Consider the following 19,705-nt stretch of genomic DNA (forward strand, 5'->3'; position numbering starts at 1 on the left):
TTTATTTATTTAGTTTATTTGTTTTCCTTCTTTCTTTCTTTTTTTCTCCCTTTTCTTCTGAGTCATGTGGCTGACTGGGTTGTGGTGCTCTGGCCGGGTGTCAGGTCTGTGCCTCTGAGGTGGGAGAGCCGAGTCCAGGACACTGGTCCACCAGAAACCTCCTGACCCATGTAATATCAATCGGCGGGAGCTCTCCCAGAGACCTCCATCGTAATGCTAAGACCCAGCTACACTCAACGACCAGCAAGCTACAGTGCTGGACACCCTATGCCAAACAACTAGCAAGACAGGAACACAACCCCATCCATTAGCAGAAAGGCTGCCTAAAATCATAACAAGGTCACAGACACCCCAAAACACACCACTGGACACAGCCCTGCCCACAAGATCCAGCCTCATCCAACAGAACACAGGCACCAGTCCCCTCCACAAGGAAACCTACACAGCTCACTGAACCAACCTTAGCCACTGGGGGCAGACACCAAAAACAATGGGAACTATGAACCTGCAGCCTGCAAAAAGGAAACCCCAAACACAGTAAGTTAAGCATAATGAGAAGACAGAAAAACACAGCAGATGAAGGAGCAAGGTAAAAACTCACCAGACCAAAAAATGAAGAGGAAATAGGCAGTCTACCTGAAAAAGAATTCAGAGTAATGATAGTAAAGATAATCCAAAATCTTGGAAAAAGAATTGAGAAAATACAAGAAACATTTAACAAGGACCCAGAAGAACTAAAGAGCAAACAAACAGTGATGAACAACACCAAAAATGAAATTAAAAATTCTCTAGGGGAATCAATAGCACAATAACTGAGGCAGAAGAATGGAAAAGTGACCTGCAAGATAAAATAGTGGAAATAACTACCACACAGCAGGATAAAGAAGAAAGAAAGAAAAGAATTGAGGACAGTCTCAGAGATGACTGGGACAACATTAAATGTACCAACATTTGAATTATAGAGGTCCCAGAAGAATAAGAGAAAAAGAATGAATCTGAGAAAATATTTGAACAGATTATAGTTGAAAACTTCCTTAATATGGGAAAGGAAATAGTCAATCAAGTCCAGGAAGCACAGATAGTCCCATACAGGATAAACCCAAGGAGAAACATGTCAAGGCATATATTAATCAAACTATAAAAAAATTAAATACAAAGAAAAAAATACTAAAAGCAGCAAGGGAAGAACAACAAATAACATACAGGGGAATCCCCATAAGGGTAACAGCTGACCTTTCAGCAGAAATTCTGCAAGCCAGAAGGGAGGGGCAGGACATATTTAAAGTGATGAATGGGAAAAACCTACAGCCAAGAATACTCTGCCCAGCAAGGATCTCATTCAGCTTCGAGGGAGAAATTAAAACCTTTACACACAAGCAAAAACGAAGAGAATTCAGCACCACCAAACCAGCTTTACAACAAATGCTAAAGGAACTTCTCTAGGCAGGAAACACAAGAGAAGGAAAAGACCTACAAAAACAAACCTCAAACAATTAAGAAAATTGTCATAGGAACAAACATATTGATAAGTATCTTAAATGTAAATGGATTAAATACTACAACGAAAAGACAAGACTGGCTGAATAGATACAAAAACAAGACCCGTATATATACTGTATACAAGAGGCCCACTTCAGACCTAGGGAAACATACAGACTGAAAGTAAGGGGATGGAAAAAGATATTCCATGCACATGGAAATCAAAAGAAAGCTGGAGTAGCAAATCTCATAACAGACAAAATAGACTTTAAAATACAGTCTATTACAAGAGACAAAGAAGGACACTACATAATGATCACGGGATCAATCCAAACAAAAGATATAACAAATGTAAATATTTATGGACCCAACATAGGAGCACCTCAATTCAAAAGGCAAATGCTAACAGCCAAAAAAGGGGAAATCGACAGTAACACAATCATACTATGGGACATTAACACCACACTTTCACCAATGGACAGCTCATCCAAAGATGGAAACACAAGCTTTAAATGATACATTAAACAAGATGGACTTAACTGATATTTATTGGACATTCCATTCAAGAACAACAGAATACACGTTCTCCTCAAGTGTTCATGGAACATTCTCCAGGATAGATCATATCTTGGGTCACAAATCAAGCCTTAGTAAATTTAAGAAAACTGATATGATTATCAAGTATCTTTTCTGACGACAACTCACGAGACTAGATATCAACTACAGGAAAAAATTTGTAAAAAATATAAACACATGGAGGCTAAACAATACACTACTAAAAAACCAAGAGATCACTGAAGAAATCAAAGAGGAAATTAAAAAATACCTAGAAAAAAACAACAATGAAAACACAACGACCCAAAACCTATGGGATGCAGAAAAAGCAGTTCTAAGAGGGAAGTTTACAGCAATACAATCCTACCTCAGGAAACAAGAAACATCTCAAATAAACAACCTACCCTTACACCTAAATTAATTAAAGAAAGGAAAACAAAAAAACCCCAAAGTTAGCAGAAGGAAAGACATCATAAAGATCAGATCAGAAAAAAATGAAAAAGAAATGAAGAAAACAATAGCAAAGATCAATAAAACTAAAAGCTGATTCTTGAGAAGATAAGCAAAACTGATAAACCATTAGCCAGATGCATTAAGCAAAAAAGGGAGAAAACTCAAATCAACAGATTAGAAATGAAAAAGAAGAAACAACTGACACTGCAGAAATACAAAGGATCATGAGAGATTGCTACAAGCAACTCTGTGCCAATAAAATGAACAACCTGGAAGAAATGGACAAATTCTTAGAAATGCACAACCTTCTGAGACACAACCAGGACGGAATAGAGAATATGAACAGACCACTCACAAGCACTGAAACTGAGGATGGGATTAAAAATCTTCCAACAAAAAAAATTCCAGGACCAGATGGCTTCACAGGCGAATTCTATCAAACATTTAGAGAAGAACTAACACCTATCCTTCTCAGACTCTTCCAAAATATAGCAGAGGGAGGAACACTCCCAAACTCATTCTATGAGGCCACCATCGCCCTGATACCAAAACCAGACAATGATGTCACAAAGAAAGAAAACTACAGGGCAATATCACTGATGAACATAGATGCAAAAATCCTCAACAAAATACGAGCCAACAGAATCCAACAGCACATTAAGAGGATCACACACCATGATCAAGTGGGGGTTATCTTAGGAATGCAAGAATTCTTCAATATATGCAAAGAAATCGATGTGATTAAACCATATTAACAAGTTGAAGGAGAAAAACCACAAAATTATCTAAATAAATGCAGAAAAAGCTTTTGAGAAAATTCAACATCCATTTATGATAAAAACCCTCCAGAAAGTAGTCACAGAGGGAACTTACCTCAACATAAAAAAGGTCATCTATGACAATCGGACAGCCAACATCGTTCTCAGTGGTGATAAACTGAAACCATTTCCTCTGAGATCAGGAAGAAGACAAGGTTGTCCACTCTCACAATTATTATTCAACATATTTTTGGAACTTTCAGCCAAAGAAATCAGAGAAGAAAAAGAAATTAAAGGAATCCAAATTGGAATACAAGTAAAGCTGTCACTCTTTGCAGATGACATGGTACTATACATGGAGAATCCAAAAGATGCTACCAGAAAAATACTAGAGCTAATCAATGAATTTGGTTAAAGTAGCAGGATACAAAATTAATGCACAGGAATCTCTTCCATTCCTATAGACTAATGATGAAAAATATGAAAGAGAAATTAATGAAACACTCCCATTTACCACTACAACAAAAAGAATAAAATACCTAGAAATAAACTTACCTAAGGACACAAAAGACGTGTATGCAGAAAACTGTAAGATACTGATGAAAGAAATTAAACATGATACAAACAGATGGAGAGATATACCATGTTCTTCGACTGCAAGAATGAATATTGAGCAAATGACTATACTACCCAAAGCAATCCACAGATTTAATGCAATCCCTATCAAACTACCAATGGCATTTTTCACAGAACTAGAACAAAGAATTTCACAATGTGTATGGAAACACAAAAGACCCTGAATAGCCAAAGCAATCTTGAGAAAGAAAAACGGAGCTTCAAGGAATCAGACTCCCTGACTTTAGACTATACTACAAAGCTACAGTAATCAAGTCAGTATGGTACTGGCACAAAAACAGAAATATAGATCAATGTAACAGGATAGAAAGCCCCACAATAAACCCATGCACATATGGTCAACTTATTTTTGATAAAGGAGGCAAGAATATACAATGCAGAAAAGATAGCCTCTTCAGTAAGTGGTGCTAGGAAAACTGAACAGCTACATGTAAAAGAATGAAATTAGAACACTCCCTAACACCATACACAAAAATAAGCTCAAAATGGATTAAAGACCAAAATATAAGGCCAGACACGATAAAACTCATAGTGAAAAATATAGGGAAAACACTGTATGACATAAATCACAGCACGATCCTTTTAGACCCACCTCCTAGAGAAATGGAAAGAAAAACATAAAGAAATGTGACCTAATGACACTTAAAAGCTTTTGCACAGCAAAGGAAACCATAAACAAGATGAAAATGCAACCCTCAGAATGGGAGTAAATATTAGCAAATGAAGCAACTGACAAAGGATTAATCTGCAAAATTTACAAGGAGCACATGCAGCTCAATATCAAAAAAACAAACAACCGAATACAAAAATGGTCAGAAGACCAAAATAGACATTTCTTCAAAGAAGATATACAGATGGTCACAAACACATGAAAGGATGTTCAACATCACTAATCATTAGAGGAATGCAAATCAAACTACAGTGAGGTATCACCTCACACCATTCAGAATGGCCATCATCAAAAAATCTAAAAGCCATAAATGCTGGAGAGGGTGTGGAGAATAGGGAACCCTCTTACACTGTTGGTGGGAATGTAACTTGATACAGCCACTATGGATAACAGTACAGAGGTTCCTTAGAAAAGTAAAAATAGAACTACCATACTACCCAGCAATCCCACTATTGGGCATATACCCTGAGAAAACCATAATTCAAAAAGAGTCATGTACCAAAATGTTCCTTGCAGCTCTATTTACAATAGCCAGGACATGGAAGCAACCTAAGTGTCCATCAACAGATGAATGGAAAAAGAAGATGTGGCACATATATACAATGGAATATCACTCAGCCATAAAAAGAAACGAAACTGAGTTATTTGTAGTGAGGTGGATGGACCTAGAGTCTGTCATACAGAGTGAAGTAAGTCAGAAAGAGAAAAACAAATACCGTATGTAAACACATACGTATGGAATCTAAGAAAGAAAATTGGTTCTGAAAAACCTACGGGCAGGACAGGAATGAAGATGAAGACGTAGAGAAAGGACCTGAGGACATGGGGAGGGGGAAGTGTAAGGTGAGACAAAGTGAGAGACTGTCATGGACATATATACACTACCAAATGTGAAACCGATAGCTAGTAGCAGGCAGCCACATAGCGCAGGGAGATCAGCTCGGTGCTTATGACCACCTAGAGTGGTGGGATATGGAGGGTGGGAGGGAGACACATGAGGGAGGAGATATGGGGATATATGTATATGTATAGCTGATTCACTTTGTTATAAAGCAGAAACTAACACATCATTGTAAAGCAATTACACTCCCATAAAGATGTTTAAGAAAAGAAATAGTTGGGCTTCCCTGGTGGCACAGTGGTTGAGAGTCCGCCTGCCGATGCGGGAGACACAGGTTCGTGCCCCGGTCTGGGAAGATCCCACATGCCGCAGAGCGGCTGAGCCCGTGAACCATGGCCGCAGAGCCTGCGCATCCAGAGCCTGTGCTCCACAACAGGAGAGGCCACAACAGTGAGAGGCCCGTGTACCGCAAACAAACAAATAAAAAAAATAGTTAACCATCAAGGACCCACTGCATAGCACAGGTAACTCTACTCAATACTCTGTAATGACCTATATGGGAAAAGAATCTAAGAAAGAGCGGATATATGTGTATGTATAACTGATTTGCTTTGTTGTACAGCAGAAACTAAGACAACATTGTAAATCAACTATACTTCAATAAATATTCATTAAAAATAAATAAATAAATAAAAATAGAGTTTTGACTTACTTGGGCCAATAAGTTCGTTTTTAATTAATCTATTTTGAGTTTTGGTCACTTTTAACCAAAGAGTACAGGCATATGTAACCGTGATTGAGTCCAAGTCACAGTGATAAAAGACAAGGTCAACAAAAGTTCTACATTAACTAATATTATCATTAACAAATATTTCAACAAAGTAATGAATAATACAGAGTTTGATAATAAAACCATCATACTTTAAGCTAGCCTACTCTTCAAATAGAAAAGTAGATATAAGAGCCCAGATTACTGTCAAGAATAGAGTTTATGAAATATTTTATATGTCTTACCTACGTCTATTTGCTTTTCAGCTCGCTAACATTTTTCTAAGTCATTCTCTATTAAACTGCATTTTTTTTCCCCCTAGGCTTCCAAGTTAACTCTTTGCTTCTCTGGAAATCTTTTCTATTTACTTTCCATTTATCTTTTAATTTTTCAATTTTATTTATTTTTTTATACAGCAGGTTCGTAGTAGTCATCAATTTTATATACATCAGTGTATACATGTCAATCCCAATCGCCCAATTCATCACACACACCACCACTGCCCCACGGAATTCCCCCCTTGCTGTCCATACGTTTCTTCTATGTCTCAATTTCTGCCCTGCAAACCGGTTCATCTGTACCATTTTTCTAGGTTCCACATATATGCATTAGTATACGATATTTGCTTTTCTCCTTCTGACTTCACTCTGTATGACAGTCTCTAGATCCATACACATCCCAACAAATGACCCAATTTCGTTCCATTATATGGCTGAGTAATATTCCATTATATATATGTACCACATCTTCTTTATCCATTTGTCTCTCAATGGGCATTCAGGTTGCTTCCATGACCTGGCTATTGTAAATAGTGCTGCCATGAACGTTGGGGTGCATGTGTCTTTTTGAATTATGGTTTTCTCTGGGTATATGCCCAGTAGTGGGATTGCTGGATCATATGGTAATTCTATTTTTAGTTTCCTAAAGAACCTCCATACTGTTCTCCATAGTGTCTGTATCAAGTTACACTCCCACCAACAGCAAGAGGGTTCCTTTTTCTCCACACCCTCTCCGGCATTGGTTGTTTGCAGATTTTCTGATGATGCCCATTCTAACTGGTGTGAGGTGATATCTCATTGTAGTTTTGATTTGCATTTCTCTAATAATTAGTGATATTGAGCCACTTTTCATGTGCTTCTAGGCCATCTGTATGTCTACTTTGGAGAAATGTCTATTTAGGTGTTCCACCCATTTTTGGATTCAGTTGTTTGTTTCTGTAATATTGAGCTGCATGAGCTATTTATATATTTTGGAGATTAATCCTTTGTCCACTGATTCGTTTGCAAATATTTTCTCCCATTCTGAGGGTTGTCTTTTTGTCTTGTTTATGGTTTTCTTTGCTGTGCAAAAGCTTAGAAGTTTCATTAGGTCCCATTTATTTTTGGTTTTATTTCCATTACTCTAGGAGGTGGATCAAAAAAGACCTTGCTGTGATTTATGTCAGAGTGTTCTTCCTATGTTTTCCTCTAAGAGTTTTATAGTGTCTGGTCTTACATCTAGGTCTCTAATCCATTTTGAGTTTATTTTTGTGTGTGGTGTTAGGGAGTGTTCTACTTTCATTCTTTTACATGTAGCTGTCCAGTTATCCCAGCACCACTTATGGAAGAGACTGTCTTTTCTCCATTGTATATCCTTGCCTCCTTTGTCATAGATTAGTTGACCATAGGTGCATGGTTTTATCTCTGGGCTTTCTATCTTGTTCCATTGATCTATTTTTCTGTTTTTGTGCCAGTACCATATTGTCTTGATCACTGTAGCTTTGTAGTATAGTCTGAAGTCAGGGAGTCTGATTCTTCCAGCTCCGTTTTTTTCCCTCAAGACTGCTTTGGATATTCGGGGTCTTTTGTGTCTCCATACAAATTTTAAGATTTTTTTGTTCTAGTTCCGTAAAAAATGCCATTGGTAGTTTGATAGGGATTGCACTGAATCTGTAGATTGCTTTGGGTAGTATACTCATTTTCACAAAGTTGATTCTTCCAATCCAAGAACATGGTATATCTCTCCATCTGTTGGTATCATTTTCAATTTCTTTCGTCAGTGTCTGATAGTTTTCTGCATACAGGTCTTTTGTCTCCTTAGATAGGTTTATTCCTAGGTGTTTTATTCTTTTTGTTGCAGTGGTAAATGGGAGTGTTTCCTTAATTTCTCTTTCAGATTCTTCATCATTAGTCTATAGGAATAGAAGAGATTTCTGTGCATTAATTTTGTGTCCTGCAACTTTACCGAAGTCATGTTTATTTCTAGTAATTTTCTGGTGGCATCTTTAGGATTCTCTATGTATAGTAGCATGTCACCTGTGAACAGTGACAGTTTTACTTCTTCACTTCCGATTTGTATGCCTTTTATTTCTTTCTCTTCTCTGATTGCTGTGGCTAGGACTTCCAAAACTATTTTGAATAACAGTGGGGAGCGGGGACATCCTTGTCTTCTTCCTGATTTTAGAGGAAATGCTTTCAGTTTTTCACCATTGAGAATGAAGTTTGCTGTGGGTTTGTCACATATGGCCCCTATTATATTGAGGTAGTTTCCCTCTCTGCCCACTTTCTGGAGAGCTTTTATCATAAATTGGTGTTGAATTTTCTCAAAAGCTTTTTCTGCATCTATTGAGATGATCATATGCTTTTTCTTCTTCAATTAGTTAATATGGTGCATCACATTGATTGATTTGCATATATTGAAGAATCGTTGCATACCTGGGATAAATCCCACTTGATCATGGTGTATGATCCTTTTAATGTGTTGTTGGATTCTGTTTGATAGTATTTTGTTGAGGATTTTTGCATCTAATTTCATCAGTGATATTGGTCTGTAATTTTCTTTTTTGTAGTATCTTTGTCTGTTTTTGGTATCAGGGTGACGGTGGCCTCATAGAATGAGTTTGGGAGTGTTCTTCCTCTGCAATTTTTTGGAAGAGTTTGAGAAGGATGGGTGTTAGCGCTTCTCTAAATGTTTGATAGAATTCACCTGTGAAGCCATCTGTCCTGGACTTTTGTTTGTTGGAAGATTTTTAATCACAGTTTCAATTTCATTACTTGTGATTAGTCTTTTCATATTTTCTATTTCTTCCTGGTTCAGTCTTGGAAGGTTATACCTTTCTAAGAATTTGTCCATTTCTTCCAGGTTGTCCATTTTACTGGCATAGAGTTGCTTGTAGTAGTCTCTTTGGATGGTTTGTATTTCTGCAGTCTCTTTTGTAACTTCTCCTTTTTCATTTCTAATTTTATTGATTTGAGTCCTCTCCCTCTTTTTCTTGGTGAGACTGGCTAATGGTTTAGCAATTTTGTTTATCTTCTCAAAGAACCAGCTTTTAGTTTTATTGATCTTTGCTATTGTTTTCTTTGTTTCTATTTCATTTATTTCTGCTCTGATCTTTATGATCTCTTTCCTTCTGCTAACTTTGGGTTTTGTTTGTTCTTATTTCTCTAGTTCCTTTAGGTGTAAGGTTGGATTGTTTTTTTGAGATTCTTCTTGTTTCCTGAGGTAGGCCTGTATAGCTATAAACTTCCCTCTTAGAACTGCTTTTGCTGCATCCCATAGGTTTTGGATCGTCGTGTTTTCGTTGTCACTTTTTTCTAGTTATTTTTTGATTTCCTCTTTGATTTCTTCAGTGATCTCTTGGTTATTGAGTAACATATTGTTTAGCCTCCACGTGTTTGTGTTTTTTACGTTTTTTCCTCTGTAATTCATTTCCAATCTCATAGCATTGTGGTCAGAAAAGAAGCTTGATATGATTTCAATTTTCTTAAATTTACTGAGGCTTGATTTTTGACCCAAGATGTCATCTATCCTGGAGAATGTTCCGTGCCCACTTAAGAAAGTGTCATCTGCTGTTTCTGGATGGAATGTCCTATAAATATCAATTAAATCTATCTTGTCTATTGTGTCACTTAAAGCTTCTGTTTTCCTATTTTCATTTTGGATGATCTGTCCATTGGTGTAAGTGAGGTGTTAAAGTCCCCCAATATTATTGTGTTACTGTCGATTTCCTCTTTTATAGCTGTTAGCACTTGCCTTATTTATTGGGGTGCTCCTATATCTGGTGCATATATACTTATAATTGTTATATCTTCTTCTTGGATTGATCCCTTGATCATTATGCAGTGTCCTTGTCTCTTGTAACATTCTTTATTTTAAAGTCTATTTTATCTAGTATGAGCATTGCTACTCCAGCTTTCTTTTGATTTCCATTTGCATGGAATATCTTTTTCCATCCCCTCACTTTCAGTCTGTATGTGTCCCTAGGTCTGAAGTGGGTCTCTTGTAGATGGCATATATATGGGTCTTGTTTTTGTATCCATTCAGCAAGACTGTGTCTTTTGGTTGGAGCATTTAATCCATTCACGTTTAAGGTAATTATTGACATGTATGCTCCTATGACCATTTTCTTAATTGTTTTGGGTTTGTTTTTTTAGGGCCTTTTCTCTTCTATTTCCCACTTAGAGAAGTTCTTTTAGCATTTGTTGTAGAGCTGGTTTGGTGGTGCTGAATTCTCTTAGCTTTTGCTTATCTGTAAAGCTTTTGATTTCCCCATCGAATCTGAATGAGATCCTTGCCGGGTAGAGTAATCTTGGTTGTAAGTTCTTCCCTTTTATCACTTTAAGTATATCATGCCACTCCCTTCTGGCTTGTAGAGTTTCTGCTGAGAAATCAGCTGTTAACCTTATGGGAGTTCCCTTGTATGTTATTTGTCGTTTTTCCCTTGCTGCTTTCAATAATTTTTCTTTGTCCTTAATTTTTGCCAATTTGATTACTATGTGTCTCGGCCTGTTTCTCCTTGGGTTTATCCTGTATGGGACTCCCTGCACTTCCTGGACTTGGGTGGTTATTTCCTTTCACATGTTAGGGAAGTTTTCGATTATAATCTCTTCAAAGATTTTCTCTGGTCCTTTCTCTCTCTATGCTCCTTCTTGTCTGGGACCCCTATAATGCGAATGTTGTTGCCTTTAATGTTGTCCCATAGGTCTCTTAGGCTGTCTTCATTTCTTTTCTTTCTTTTCTCTTTATTCTGTTCCACAGCAGTGAATTCCACCATTCTCTCTTCCAGGTCACTAATCCGTTCTCCTGCCTCAGTTATTCTGCTATTGATTCCTTCTAGTCTAGTTTTCATTTCAGTCATTGTATTGTTCATCTGTTTGTTTGTTCTTTAATTCTTCTAGGTCTTTGTTAAACATTTCTTGCATCTTCTCGAATTTTGCCTCCATTCTTTTTCTGAGGTCCTGGATCATCTTCACTATCATTATTCTGAATTCTCTTTCTGGAAGGTTGCCTATCTCCACTTCATTTAGTTGTTTTTCTGGGGTTTTTATCTGGTTCCTTCATCTGGTATGTAGCCCTCTGCCTTTTCATCTTGTCTTTCTCTGAATGTGGTTTTTGTTCCACAGGCTGCAGGACTGTAGTTCTTCTTGTTTCTGCTGTCTGCCCTCTGGTGGATGAGGCTATGTAAGAGGGTGGGCCTGGGTTCCCTTCCTGTTGGTTGTTTGGCCTGAGGCAACCCAATACTGGAGGCTACCTGGGCTCTTTGGTGGGGCTGATGGCAGACTCTGGAAGGGCTCATGCCAAGGAGTACTTTCCAGAATTTCTGCTGTCAGTGTCCTTGTCCCCACTGTGAGCCACAGCCACCCCGTGCCTCTCTAGGAGACCCTCCAACACTAGCAGGTAGGTCTGGTTCAGTCTCCCCTGGGGTCACTGCTCCTTCCCCTGGGTCCCAATGCACACACTACTTTGTGTGTGCCTTCCAAGAGTGGAGTCTCTGTTTCCCCCAGTCCTGTCAAAGTCCTGCAATCAAATCCCACTAGCCTTCAAAGTCTGATTCTCTAAGAATTCCTCCTCCCATTGCTGGACCCCCATGTTTGGAAGCCTGACGTGGGGCTCAGAACCTTCACTCCAGTGGGTGGACTTCTGTGGTATAAGTGTTCTCCAGTCTGTGTGTCACACACCCAGCAGTTATGGGATTTGATTTTACTGTGATTGTGCCCCTCCTACCGTCTCACTGTGGCTTCTCCTTTGTCTTTGGATGTGGGGTATCTTTTTTGGCAAGTTCTAGGGTCTTCCTGTCGATGACTGTCCAGCAGCTAGCTGTGATTCTGGTGTTCTCACAAGAGGGAGTGACAGCACGTCCTTCTACTCTGCCATCTTGGTCAGTTCTGTATTAAATTCTTTCTACTGAATTTCTTGGCATTAGTTCTGTTTCCTGACTGGACACTAATTGATTCATTATTTTTTTGTCCTAAAATTTCTGATATTAGAATGGATCTTGTTATTTTTTTGATGAGATAGCAAAACTGACTTATTTACAATTGCCTGTGTATGTGCATCAAATTTTGCAGAATGAGTGTCAGTAGCTTAAAGGAAAATCTCAGAGAAGATAATAGAAAAGTTTTAAGAAACACTGCATAATCTATACTTTTGAAGTTGCAGCAGATATAATGTGGAAAAACATGTACATTGACCACTCTGAGACAAAAAAAATAAAAGATACAATTTCATGTAAGACAGTTTAGGAGTATCTTAACCAATTTGTTTTGCTCATATTTTCTTTCTTCTACATGTACAAGTGTGATATATGATTAAAGTATTTGCTAAAATGTCTAAACAAGCCCTTTCAATACACAAAAATAAAAACAATATGTCATAGGCAAGCATTTTATCATAGTTTTAATTGGCAGTGTATATTTTTTTCTTTCTTAATGGATCATAACATAATGGAGCATCCTACAATTGATGGTACCTTAGATTGGATGAAATATAACATATGTACAGACCAAGCACTAGGAAGATTATTTCCAAGTTCAATATAGGGATTTGTATGACTTTTTAGTTCCTTTATAACTTTACTTCCTTAATTCTTTCTGATTAAATTATTGTAATGTTAAAGTACTGTTAAAGTAATTTTTACAATAAGAAAAATCTATTTTTTTAAAAAAGGATATATATTAAGCCAAAATGTGTACTGAAGGTATATTCTGGACTTCTTTCTTACATGGCAGAGTCTGCATTCAAATCTAGTTTGCTAATGTTTCTTTTCTATCACTCTTTTGGGTTAATCGACACTGTACACCTTAAATCAACCAGTGCTTCCTTTTCTCATAAAAGGGCTGACAATTATTGACATTTCCTTTTTGTGGTTAAAATGCTTTTTAAATGATCTTAGTTAATAGGTAGGCTATATTTAAATTTGAATATTTTCCAATAAATTGATCTTGGCCAAAGGACAGGCCCAAAATCTTGCGTGTTCAGCTGAATATCTTAAGAAGCAAGATCATGATAGGCATTCGGGGAACACATTCTTGGCCAATATACTCTGGATTAGAAGTGAGGATCACAGTTACAGGTCGAGGTCTCTTTAATAATATCCCTATTTGTCAGGATGAAGAGAAGGAGATAACACAGGAAGGGGCACATGTATAGTAATTACAAAAATTTCAGACACTGAAGTAATTTATATATATTTACTCATTTTATCTCTCCAACAATCCAGTACTATTATTATCTTCAACTTATACATATGGACTAGTGCAAGAAGAATTACTCGAAGAATGATAATAAATATGCATAATTGCAGAATGTAGACCTTTACAATTTTTATAGAGATATTCCCTAACTTTAGTGCCTGCCATGTGTGCCAGACACCATGAACTAAATAAATAAGACAATTAAAATTCTGAAAACAAGAAGAGAACCTTTTCTTTTAAATCTCCTGGATCATGGTTACTGAAAGGGTGTGGCTCCACTCAATCAGTGACATTCATAAAGTGAAAGAGTTTTTGACATCACTTATTTTTTAAAAAAATCATTTCACAAATGAAAAGGTTGTGTCCCAGTGTAGACGGAAAGAGCCTACACTATCTATTGCTGCAAAATTTAGTGGCTTAAGACAAAAAACTTATTATGTCATAGTTTCTGAGGGTCAGGAATCCTTAGCCATGTGTTTTTGGCTCAGAGTCTCTCTCGAGGTTGCAGTCAAGCTGTTGGCTGGCTGGTCTGCATCTCTATGGATTCATGGGGCCTGGAGAATCTCTTTCCAAACTCACTCACATGGCTATTAGTATATTAGTAAGAGGTTTCAGTTCCTCACCATGAGGGACTCTCCATAAGTCTTCCCCCAAATCAGGCGATAAGATAGAGACAGAAAAGGGGAGAGAAAGAGAGAGAGGGAGAGGGAGGGAGGGAAGCGGGGGCGGGGGTGAAAGGGAGAGGGAGAGGGAGAGGGAGAGGGAGAGGGAGAGGGAGACGGGGAGAGAGAGAGAGAGAGAGAGAATCCAAATTGGAAGCTGTCTTATAACTTAAGCTCAGAAGTGATATCCCATCGCTTCTGCCATATCTGATTCATCAAATAACCTAACCCTAGTCATTTAACAGAAAGGGGTCGGATATCAGGAGGCCTCAGGGGCAATTTTTAAGGCTGCTTACCACAGAGCTCTTGACTTGGAATCCAAAGATTTGAGTTAATAAAGTCATCTGGGTAGTAGAGGAAGATGAAAACCCACTCTTTCGTTATCCTTCCCAGAAGCTCCATGATTAGAAAAGATGCCCCTTGCCTTTTGATTTTAGAGGCACTGAATATCCTCCTGATTTTGTCTCATCCATGGGAGACATAAAGCAATAGTGTATTCGAGCAGTGAAGTGATGTACTGAATGCCCCCGTAAAATCCTGAATTCCCTTGCTTTGGTGTATTCTCCAGTTAAAGCAATGGATTTACTAGAAAAGCTTACTGTTAATCAGAAGCTGAGGCAGTTTTCTTAATAGGAGAAGCTGAACAGAGTAGCAAAGCAATTGTACTTACACCTTTGAAGTACCACATTCTCCATTCTTGTCAAAGTTCCCATTTATCCTCCTAGGATCCATGAAATAGTTTAGCTTTTCAAGGACTCATGAATTCCTCTTTGATGTTTTCCTGAGAAGTTTTCTACATGCTTCAAGACAGAACATTGAATTAAGTTAGCCTCAAGGCCAAGCTACACACTATTCACATGCTGCTCTTTAGTCAATCTGAATTAAGCTACTAGGAGTGATATGTCTAGGATGACAATCAGGTGTGTGGCTTACTATTATAGAGAGAGGGTTTTGCATAGTGTAGACCTTATTTTAAGTTTGCTTCTTTAAACATGATTTTTTAATAAGACATACATTTTTTCAATGTATTACCAGGTACAATCACTATATACAGTTTTAGAATAGGATCACAATCAGGGAGAATTACAGCAAGCAAGAAGTATTTTTGTGCTAAGCTTTACTGCTCAGAGTGACTACTTACATGGCATAAATGTAGTTCAAACATCAGCCAGTTTCTTTATTCATTTTAAGAGATAGGCTCTTTTTTTATCTTAATGATTTTTCCCTGCTCATTATGGATCACTTCATCTTCCTTTGATTTGTTTCTCTTACTGACCTGGCACTTTGTGTAGGTGCTTCAATTCTCACTAATGGCAATTGCTGGCTATTGACCAAATATGACATGACCACTGAATCGAAAATTGTTACATCATTATAGCTCAATATTGGTAAATGCAGTTTTATACCATCCAAATTAGCTCTGCTGTTTGCAGTAGGGACCAGCGAGGACAAAATCATAATAAAAATGTCCAACAATACAATCACAGTTTAGATCTCTCCTAATACTATATGGTACAATAATTTTGCTTATCTAGAATTAAGTGAAGCTTCCACAAACATCACTGTACTTAATGAATATCTATTATCTATGTTTATTCACTGGGATTTTTATTGTACTTGGTAAAAGAAACACAAAAATAAAATTAATCCTGTATCGTAACTATTGGCCGCTGAATAAACAAACCAAGGAAAACACTGATTTTTGTCTATGTTTTTTCTTTTTTAGATGCTGCATTTGACAAGACCAATGTTCTCAAGGACAGTAATTGTTATTTGGCCCACTCTGTCAGTATTGAGCAGCAGAAAACAGATAATTACATTGACTGTTCTCTAACCTGTTTCTGTGACCTACAGGAGTTACTGATTCCTTTTTTCCCAAAGGTTGCATTTGAATTATAACATATTCTACAGAATATGTGCCTGTAGCAGAAAATAAAAATATAACCTTTGTGAAATGTGCATGCTTTAGAAACATGGATAGTCAGATATAGGATGGGTGAGGCATAAGAAATGATAAGAGAGAAGCAGCTAAAACAAAATCTAAAAATCCAAGAGTATTCTATGGTTTTTGTTCACAATTATGAGAGCCTCAGAAAGATGTATACATCTTATAACAGGACACACTAGTAGGAACTACAGGAAATATAAGATGCAAAACCATGTGTTAAGATTTTATTCAAATTATCGGTTACAAACCTTTTTCTTTCTTGGCTTGAGCATATAACTACATATTCATTTATATGAATGAGGTAAATCAACACTTTCTTATTGACTTCCTTTCTCATTCTCCTCAGGTTTTTACTATACCTTTACTACTCTCCTTGAATCCCTAACCTGCCTCTTGACTGTCACCCTCACCTTGGCCTTCAAACATGGTCAGTCCTTTCCACTCAGAAAATGGAGGAAATAATTCGTGTTTTTCAGTTTCCATTCTTCCTCCTCTTCTGATATAGACTCTCAAGAACAATCTCTACCCACTTTTTTCATGCTTATGCCTTCCAGTGTCTTGAATCCACTGCACTGCTATTTCTTTTCCTCTAGCACTCCAGAGAAACTCTATGAAATTGACCTCTGGATGATCAAATAGACTTTATTTTTCACCTGCCTTGTTTTCTTTGTCATATTTGTCTTATTGGACATTCTCTCTTCTTTTAGCTTAACTGCCAGTACTATTTTGATTTTCCTTCTTATCACTATTATTTACCTGGCTGGTTTAGCATTAGTTTTTCATCTGCTCCCTTCCCCAGAGATGAACAATATCTTTGTTCCTGTTATGGTCTTTCTACAGTCCCTTCCATGATAGCAACTACAAAAATTATTTCTCCAATATTAAACTTTCTCCTGAGTGCAAAGTTCATTTTAATTCACCTACCAAATTCTGAACATCTATATAGTTCTCCAATAGAAAATTCAAGTATATTATTGACAAAAATAGTAGTAATAATAGTAATAATAATATTATGATAGAAATAGTAATCCATTTCACATATGTTAGCTGTTTTAATCTCCATAAAAACCCCTTGAGAGGAATTACTCTACATGTTTTACCATGAACAAAACTAACAATCAGGTTAAGTAACATGCACAATATCAAAAAAAAAAAACAGTAAAGGTAAGTACAGTGATTATAATTCAAGTCTATCTAACTGCTAAATTCCACTGCTTCCGCAAACAAATTTTATATACAATGAAACCTGTCTTTCCACTTTGTTTAAAACTCAGGTAATGACTTCAGCATCCACCAATCACTCATACTTGAAATCTAAGAGACTGCTCTGACCACTCCATCTCTAACAATACCCACGTTCAACTTGTTTACGGTTTTTGATAAATGGGTACCAAAACTGTGTTTAAATAAACTCCCTGCTTCCATTTTCTCTTCTAGTACCACTTGCTCAACACTTTCTTATCTCAGCTCTCTCTAAATCATCTTTTACTCACTTCCTGAATTATCATTCGTTAACATAAACCTTTTCATATTAGTTCCTTGAACAAAATCTTTAAATTATTTTAACTGCAGACCAGATAAAGCCCATACTCCCAATCCTCTCATTCACTTATCTATTATTATTTCTAGTTGTACCCCATGCCACTCAGTTCCATGCCTTTTTGGCTTTGCATTCACTCCATCACTGTTTGGTATGTGAATATGCCAGTCACTTTCACACCTTTCCTTATTCTTTTGCTCATGTTCTTCCTTCTGTCCTTATTTTCTTTCCTGACTAGAAATCCAGCTCATCACTATTCATCACTGATACGTTTGGATTTGAATAGGTCAGTTACGTGCCTATCTCCCAAAATAAACTGACGGGTTTTCAAGGGCATGAGTAAGGTATTCATTTTCACAACTCTCCTCTTTTTCCCCTGTAGACCCTGTCATCTAGAACTTCTTGCACATGAAAGCTCAGACTGAAATCATTGTTTCACGGCTACAGTGGGATAATAAGAGAAATTTTCAACATTCATATATGAAGTTTTGAGATCCTGGGAAGACTATAAAAGTGAGAATAATCGTAATAACTACCTTTTTAATAAATTACAATGTGACAATGACATACACAAAAATCCCACCATTGTACCATACAGTAACATTTCAGAACACATATAACGTGAAATTGATCTTAAAAATTTTTAGATATAGCAAAACAGATTATACACAAAGGATGGGAGATCAGAAATGCATCACACTTCTCAAAATCTATAGCTATTTATGTTTTCTAAAAATAAGGACACCACAAGGAAAATACAAATTTGACACAAAAACATTCAAATCATGAAAGGGAAAAATGAAAAGATGTTTTATTTTAGCAAAATTAATAAAAGACAAGAACCCATAAGAAAGCCTAATAAACATGAAATGTAAAATCAACTAGGATAAATAATACAAATAAAAGGTTATTAAAATAAGTGTAAATAAGATTTTTAAACTTTTATATATTATTAAAGACAAAGAGGAAAGTATCAATAAACCTACGTAAATGTAATTTATACTAGAAAAACAAAAAATGAGCAAATAAATAAATACATAGGCAAAAATATAACAGATAAATGTAAACAAAAAATATTGTAAGATGGCAGTTTTATATTAGATGACACAGTACTCAATAAAAAAATTTTATTTTGCAGTAATGGAACAAATGTGAAGCTTTCAAAATGGGAAAAGCTACAATATTATAAACATTTACAAACATAAATTCTTTTAATATAGCAGCAAAATATACAAAGCAAAAGTATTAGAAACAATGACTGTTTGTCACCCTTCCTCCCTCCATCCAAAAAGAATTCATGTTAGGAGACAATAACTTATTTACCTCAGAATTCAATAAGCTGAGGAGACAAATGATACAAGAAATTTAAGTATCATCCTTAATATCCCTAGAATTCTATATCATACCCTGAATATATATTCTTTTAAAATTGACAAATATTATTTATAAAATCAGTTACGTCTTTTGCCACAAAAAAATCTCAATAAAATTTCCAAGTAATAACTATAAAGTCAACATTCCCTTATTTCAATGTATATAATAAAACATATTTTTAAAATTAATATAAAACAGAGAATTTTAAAAAATCAATCCTCTAAATAAATTTTCCTAAAAGAGAAAACTAAATTTTAAAAAATCTGCTTGAAATTAATATTGATGAAAACTTTATATGGAATACCTATAGGATTCAGCCAAAGCTCAATGTAGTAAAAAATGTGCACAGTAACTCATTTAATTAGAAAGAGATGTTGAAAATAAATGAATTATGCCCTTAAGAAGGTAGATAAAAAGCAATAAAATACATTGGATGAATTTAGGTGGATGATATTAAGGTGGATTTTAAAAGTAAAACCCCTCAAAAAAGTTAATGTGTAGTCCACTTGTTTATTTTCATTTTTGTTGCCTGTCCTTTTGATGTCATACCATAAAATCATTGCCAAGAT

The 19,705-nt window shown here is 36.3% G+C and overlaps 1 long non-coding RNA gene across 1 annotated transcript in view; it reads right to left on the reverse strand.

Moving 5' to 3' along the window:
• The window catches only part of LOC132518160 (uncharacterized), a 522,958-nt gene extending 507,886 nt beyond the window's left edge, over window positions 1–15,072 (reverse strand). The window contains exon 1 of the long non-coding RNA XR_009539871.1: window positions 14,945–15,072. This is a non-coding gene — a long non-coding RNA (uncharacterized LOC132518160). The remainder of the gene's footprint in view (window positions 1–14,944) is intronic.
• Window positions 15,073–19,705: the final 4,633 nt, after the last annotated feature.

The sequence above is a fragment of the Lagenorhynchus albirostris genome, chromosome 3, assembly GCF_949774975.1.
Source record: "Lagenorhynchus albirostris chromosome 3, mLagAlb1.1, whole genome shotgun sequence".
NCBI lineage: Eukaryota > Metazoa > Chordata > Mammalia > Artiodactyla > Delphinidae > Lagenorhynchus > Lagenorhynchus albirostris.